General features: G+C 45.7%; 1 protein-coding gene across 1 annotated transcript in view; it reads right to left on the minus strand.

Annotated features, from left to right (window-relative positions):
* Window positions 1-3,710, minus strand: part of PRR5L (proline rich 5 like) — a 170,955-nt gene extending 167,245 nt beyond the window's left edge. The window contains exon 1 of the mRNA XM_021665470.2: window positions 3,519-3,710. The gene's annotated coding sequence lies outside the window, so the exon portion shown is untranslated. The remainder of the gene's footprint in view (window positions 1-3,518) is intronic.
* Window positions 3,711-7,102: the final 3,392 nt, after the last annotated feature.

Genomic DNA, 7,102 nt, shown 5'->3' on the forward strand with positions numbered 1-7,102 from the left:
GGTAATGCCAAGGAAAAAAGACGTTTCAAAGTGAGCTGTGACTCTGTTGCCATCATGCAGGGTTGGCAAAAGAAGTGGCATGAAGCAGGTTTCCCCCTTACCTGACCACCTCCAGCTCACGAAGGAGGCTGGGTGAGGAGAAGAGTCGGTGGAGTAGAGGAGGAATTTTGGAGAGAGCGACAGGTGCACGCCAAGTCCCAATTGCCCACTATCCACCCTCCAAGAGTGGCCTCCAAAATGCTGTGTCCCTGGAGGTTGACTGTCACTGAGGGCTGATGGCTGAATAATGTCTGAGAATCCCAAAATACAAGAGAGACAGAGTGGTCAGCTGGAGTGAGGAGAAAGTGGTGGCTTTGGATTTTCTGGGAAAATGGAACCTGAGTATTTTCCACAAGCCAGAGATATACCATGGCCAACCTGTGGGATGGGTAGGTCCTTCTGACAAGAACCACCAGGAAGGATGAAAATTCATCTTCAGAAAAAAGCTGACAGCACCTGTGGCCTGAACTATCCTCCCAAAATTTATATGATGAAGACCTAACCCCCAGGACCTCAAAATGTGACTGTGTTTGGAAGCAGGACCTTTTAAAAAATGTGATTAGGTTAAAGTGAGGTCCTTAGGGTAGGCCTTAATCCACTCTGACTGGTGTCCTTATGAGAAGAGGCCATTTGGACACACAGAGAGACACCAGGATGCACACACAGAGGAAAGATCGTGTGAGAGCACAGTGAGAAGGTAGCTATCCAGCAAGCCGAGGACAGAGACCTCAGGAGAAAACAAATCTGCCAATACCTTGATCCGGACTTTTAGCCTCCAGAACTGTGAGAAAATTAAGTTCTGTTGTTTAAGCCAGGGGTCCCCAACTCTCGAGCCATGGACCAGTACTGGTCTGTGGCCTATTAGGAACCAGACCACACAGCAGGGAGAGAGAGAGAGAGTGAAGCTTCATCCATGTTTACAGCTGCTCCCAACCATTCACATTATCACCTGAGCTCCGCCTCCTGTCGGACCAGCAGCAGCATTAGATTCTTATTGTAGTGTGAACCCTATCGTGAACTGCACATGAGAGGGATCTAGGTGGCACACTCCTTATGAGAATCTAATGCCTGATGATCTGTCACTGTCTCCCATTACCCCCATATGGGACCATCTAGTTGCAGGAAAACAGGCTCAGGACTCCCACTGATTCTACACTATGGTGAGTTGTATAATTATTTCATTATATATTACAATGTAATAATAACAGAAATAAGGCTGGGCATGGTGGCTCACATTTGTAATCTCAGCACTTTGGGAGACTGGGGCAGGCAGATCACAAAGTCAGGAGTTCAAGACCAGTCTGGCCAACATGGTGAAACCCCATCTCTATTAAAAACACAAAAATTTGCCCAGCATGGTGGTGCATGCCTGTAACTCCAGCTACTCGGGAGGCTGAGGCAGGAGAATCACTTCAACCCAGAAGGCAGAGGTTGCAGTGAGCCAAGACTGTGCCATTGCACTCCAGCCTGGGCAACAGGAGAGAGACTCCATCTCAAAACATTATAATAATAATAGAAATAAGGTGAACAATAAATGTAATGCACGTGAATCATCCTGAAACCATCTCTGCCTGGTCTGTGGGAAAAAGTGTCTTCCACAAAACCAGTCTCTGGTACCAAAAAAATTGGGGACTGCTGGTTTAAGCCACCCAGTCTGCGATATTTTGTTACGGCTGCCCCAGCAAAAAAAAATCCAGCACTGCTTATATGCTAGGGAACTAGGGAAGGAGTCTTATTATGCAACCAGCTTCAAGGGACCAGCAACTCAGAGATCCCCAAAGATGAGAAATAATGGTGCTGCCTGAAGTATCCACAAGATTGTGCCAAGAGAGAAAGGACTGGGTTTACACACCCACCAGGACCTGCCAGTGAAATGCATTAATGTGGCAAGCATTAACCAAGTAAGGACCTCCAGCTCCTTTTCTGCCTCCTGACTTCTCCCCTTCCCCTGCCAGGAGTCAGAATCATCAGTGAGCCAGAGGAGGGAAGGATGGAAGCTTAAGGTGGGAAATGAGAAGTCAACCACAGATCCCCTTTCCCAGCTGCAGGCCTTCCTGAAGGAGGGAGAGAAGTCTCCATTGGGAACTAAATTCGAAGGTCTGGCTGATTCCCTGGGACTGGACATCCCAATTGCTGAATGAGGCTGTGATGGAACTAAAAGTGACTTAAGAACTTTTGATTACTGAAGTGGGACCAGAAGCGTTGTGAATCTGCCTTAATTTTCATCCCAGGGCAAGGGAAGAGTGAGGACTCACAGAAAAAAAAATTACGGACAACGAAAGGCAAAAGTAAGCTTGCTTCCATAATATTCCCTGTGAGACCTGTGTATTTAACACATGTTCTCCTACACACGAGGCAACTTAGCCTGGTCTATGGCCAAGAAAGAGATATCACTCACTGAGCAATTCTTATCCTTTCAAATTCCTTCACTGTCATCATTGAGCATTCCATCTTCTTTATGCAAGACAAAAGCTAATACCAATAGAAAAATCGTTTAAAACAAACAAACAAAAAACATTCCTTGAGCTGTCAACTTGGGTGCAGATGTTGTATGAAGCCAGAGACTGAAGTCACTCTCTATACCCCATGACCTAGAGAAGCAGACTAACTCCAGACCAGCAGGGCTGGGCAGGCCTAATAGTCCCATAATACTTCAGAGAAAACTGAGTTCAAATCCAGGCTCTGCTATTTAACAACTGTGTTACCCCAGGTGAATGACTTAAATTCTCTGTACCTCAATTTCCTCACCCACAAAATAGAGATCATAAAGTATGCATGTGATAGGGGTGTTATGTGGAATAGAGGAGGAAATAGATGCAAAACACTTAGAACGCTGCATGGCACAGGGCAAAGGACTCAATACATAGAGCTATCATTACACATCATTGCCCCTCAAAGTGAAATCTTGTAATGACCTCAGTTTATTAGCATGGTGTTGTAAAAAAGTGCTTTACAAGGGGCATAATAATGAAAAGTGCAGATTCTAGAACCAGACTGCCTGGGTTTGAATGAACCAAGAATCTGAGGCACGTTGTGTAAGTGTTTGCTATCATTGCTATTCGTACAGTGAGATACATACAGTAATATGTATACATATGCAACACACAGAGTAAGAGCTTAGTACTAGCAACTATTATTAAGGGAACAGTCACCTCAATAAATCTACATGGGCCATGAAGATCCCGGTCACCCAGAGATATCAAAGGTATTGAACATGGCCAGACAGGCAGAGGGTATTTTCCTAATTTGGAGGCTGCTGAACTTGACCCCTGTTGCTTTTCATTATTTATTCAACAGCAGATGGTGGCTCTCCAGAAAACAGGATGTCTTGAAGCCAGAAACCCATCCTCCTTGGGCCAGATACTCAGTCATTCCTTGCAACCTCACCCCCTAGCCCCAAGCTTGCAGGAAAACAAGCTCAGGACTTCCATTGATTCTACACTATGGTGAGTTGTATAATTATTTCTCTCTTGTGTTACCTGGTCTGGTTTCTTCTTCCAGGGCAGGTCCCAGTTTGCTGGGGAGAGGTGAAACATCATGGCCTTTCCCAGCTTCCGAGAAGGGGATATTCCAGTGGGTCCAGAGCTCTCTGGGCCTGGCTTGCCACTCACTGACCTGGGGCCTGAAGGCTGTCAGAGAAGCAGGCAGAAAATATGAAAGGCTGATACCCCCTGCAGGAAATCATTGTTTAGCTGCTTCCAGAACTAAAAAAACAAGTGCAACATTGGAGAAAGGAGGGTAATGTGTCTTTCAAGGCATTGTTACAGCCACTGCTCTGTGTGGTGGGGAAACAAAGCAGCCCTGTGTGTGTGAGGACAATGCCGTTGTGTTACTAGTCGCTTCTGTGTTACTCCTGGGGACAGCAGGATGAGAAACGAGGCCACAGTGTCTTCTCTGGTGGACTTCACTCATCATAGTAGCCAGGCCAATCAGAGCTGGGAGAGGAGCTTTGGACATTCAGCTATGACATTAGGTAACAGGGGTCAGGGGACATGATTTCAGGTGTGACTACCTGCCTATGTGGTAGTCTTCTATACATGACAGATCACAAATGCCCCTCTCCTCTTCTCTTACTTGCTTTCAGAAACTTACCACAAGCTAGAGCTGAAAAGAATGAGACATATCATTTCTCCAAACACATATGTCATCTACTTCAACTCCTAACTTCTGTGATGGGACATCTGGCCAGGGCTAATCCCCAGCCAAGCAGCACCTTAGCAGCAGTGGGCAAGACTAGAGGAATCTATAAGTTTGCACCCACTGAACCCCCATAATGAACCAGACTCTAGGCCATGAGCAAGCTGGCAAAATGACCTCATTTGCTCCTGCCTTCAAATTCTGGCTCTGCAACTATTACCCATGCACTGCGAGCAAGTGTTTTCTCTGGGTGTTAGTTTTCCCATCTGCAAACTGGGATTATGATTGGGTTCCTGTGAGGATTAAATGAATTAATATATGCAAAACTCTTGGAACAGTGGCTGGCCCATAAAAGTGATCAAGAACCATAAATCACAAATTAGATGCCCACATTACACCTGAAACTTGCTTGGCCTCATGAGGAGATGGTATGGGGGTGGCTGGAAAACCAGGATCCCAAGTGTCTGTATTTAGCCCTGTTTCCACCTACTATGGTCTAAGTTCACCCTGTTAGGTCTCTGAGGGAATTGGGCACTAATAAATATTCTCAAGTATGAGGCAGGTGACAAATGTTTGGAGAGGGCCCACTGTGATGCAACAGTGTGTGGTGGGAACTGTGGGGATTTGGAAAGCTCATACCAGTCTTCGGGGGCAGCCGGGCTCAGCCCCAGCCAAGTGCTGCAATGCAGAAAGATGGAAACAGCATGGCTAGGCCTGCCAATTTCTAAAGAAAAGCCAGAAGCCTGGATTTTTTTTTGAGATGGAGTCTTACTCTGTCACCAGGCTGGAGTGCAGTGGCACGATCTCGGCTCACTGCAACCTCCGACCCCCTGGTTCAAGCGATTCTCCTGCTTCAGCCTCCTGAGTAGCTGGGATTACAGGCATTCACCAACACGCCCAGCTGATTTTTGTATTTTTAGTAGAGACAGGGTTTCACCATTTGGCCAGGATGGTCTCGATCTCCTGACCTTGTGATCTGCCCGCCTTGGCCACCCAAAGTGTTGGGATTACAGGTGTGAGCCACCGCGTCTGGCCAAGCCTAGATTTTTATGTCAAGTTTTCCAATTTTGAAACACTGTACCAAACACAACATTGTTACTGTAAAGTGAGCCGTAAATCACGCAGTTGTAATGCCCGATCTAGACACAGACAGCATTTCTCAGAGCTTTTGTCCCCAACTTGCACTATGGTCTGAGTGCATGTGTCCCCCACAAATTCATATGTTGAAATCTTCACCCCCAAGGTGACGGTATTGGGAGGTGGGATCTATGGGAAGTGATTAGGTCCTGAGCGTGGAGCCCTCATGAATGGGATTAGTGCCCTTATAAAAGAGGCCCAAGAGAGCTCCTTTGCCCACTGCCACCATTTGAGGACACAGTGAGAAGACACCATTTATGAACCAGGAAACTGTCTTCATCAAACATAGAATCTGCCAGTGCCTTGGTGTTGGACTTCTCAGCCTCCAGAACTGTGAGCAGTACACTTCTGTTGTTGATAAGCCACCCAGTTTATAGTGTTTTGCTATAGCCCACATGGTCTAAGACGCCTGGTGAACTAATCAGGCCACTCCAAAGCCGCTCCTTGACGTAGAGCAGGGGGCATAAAGCCAAAAAGACTGATCAGCCCTTTCCCCCCACAACTCACCCTCATCTCCAGACAACTCACAAGGGTGAGGAAAAGGAAACTAGGGAAATAACGGGAGAGTGGCAAGGGCTCTCCTTAAAGGACTACAGGACCCTTGGCCTAATCCACCTCCTGCAGGCATTCCTCTGATAAAGAAGGCGGCCAGGACTTAGAAGTGAAGCCAAAGGGGAGAAAAGGGGTTTATTTAAGCTCCCATAACCTTCATCAGTTATCTCAAATGAACAAAAGTAGTGTAAGTGACAAAATGTGTTTGCTGTGCAGCAACTTCAAAACAAGACTGCTCACCATGAGATACCACTTCATACCCGCTAAGATGGCTATAATCAAAAAGACAGAGCAAGTGACAAAATGTGTTTACTATGTCAAAGCAACTTCAAAACAAATTGGTTCACAATGAGATACTACTTCATACCCACTAGGATCGCTATAATCAAAAAGAGCCAGATGCGGTGGCTCCCATCTGTAATCCCAGCTACTCAGAAGGCTGAGGCAGGAGGATCATTCAAGGCCAGGAGTTTGAGACCAGCCTGAGCAACATAGCAAACATGTTTTAGAAACAAAATATATTTTTTGTCTGTAAAAAAATAAAATCAAATTAGCTGGGTATGGTTGCACATACTTGTAGTCCAACCTACTCAGAAGGCTGAAGTGGGAGGATCAATTGAGTCCAGGAGTTTGAGGCTACAGTGAACCATGATTACGCCACTGTACTCCAGCCGGGGTAAAAAAGCAGAGACCCCCATCTCTTAAAAAAAAAATGTTGGTGCAGATGTGGAGAAATTGAAATCCTTATACACTGCTGTTGGGACTGTAAAATGGTGCAGTCGCTTTGGAAAATGGTCTTGTACTTCCTCAAAAGGTTAAACACAGAGTAATCATATGGCCCAGAAACTCCACTATTCCACTCTTCGATACATACTCCAGGAGAAATGGAATACATGTCCACACAAAAACCGTGTACATGATTGCTCATGGCAACATTACTCACAACAGCTAAAAAGTAAAACAACCCAAATGTCTATCAACTGATGAATGTGCCAAAATACAGTACATCTATACAAAAAATATTCAGCAAAAAGGAATGAAGTACCGATACATGCTACAACATGAATGAACCTTGAAAAAGTTCCTCCTTTTATGCTAAGTAGAGGAAACCAGTACAAAAGACCACATATTGTATGATCCAATGTATAGCAAATGGTCCAGAAGGCAAATCCACAGAGACAGAAAGTAGATTAGTAATTGCCTAGGGCTGAGTGTGATGGGGAGAACTGGGGGCAGA

Source organism: Aotus nancymaae, unplaced genomic scaffold, assembly GCF_030222135.1.
Source record: "Aotus nancymaae isolate 86718 unplaced genomic scaffold, 86718_ANA_hifiasm-v0.15.2.pri h1tg000059l, whole genome shotgun sequence".
Classification (NCBI taxonomy): Eukaryota; Metazoa; Chordata; class Mammalia; order Primates; family Aotidae; genus Aotus; species Aotus nancymaae.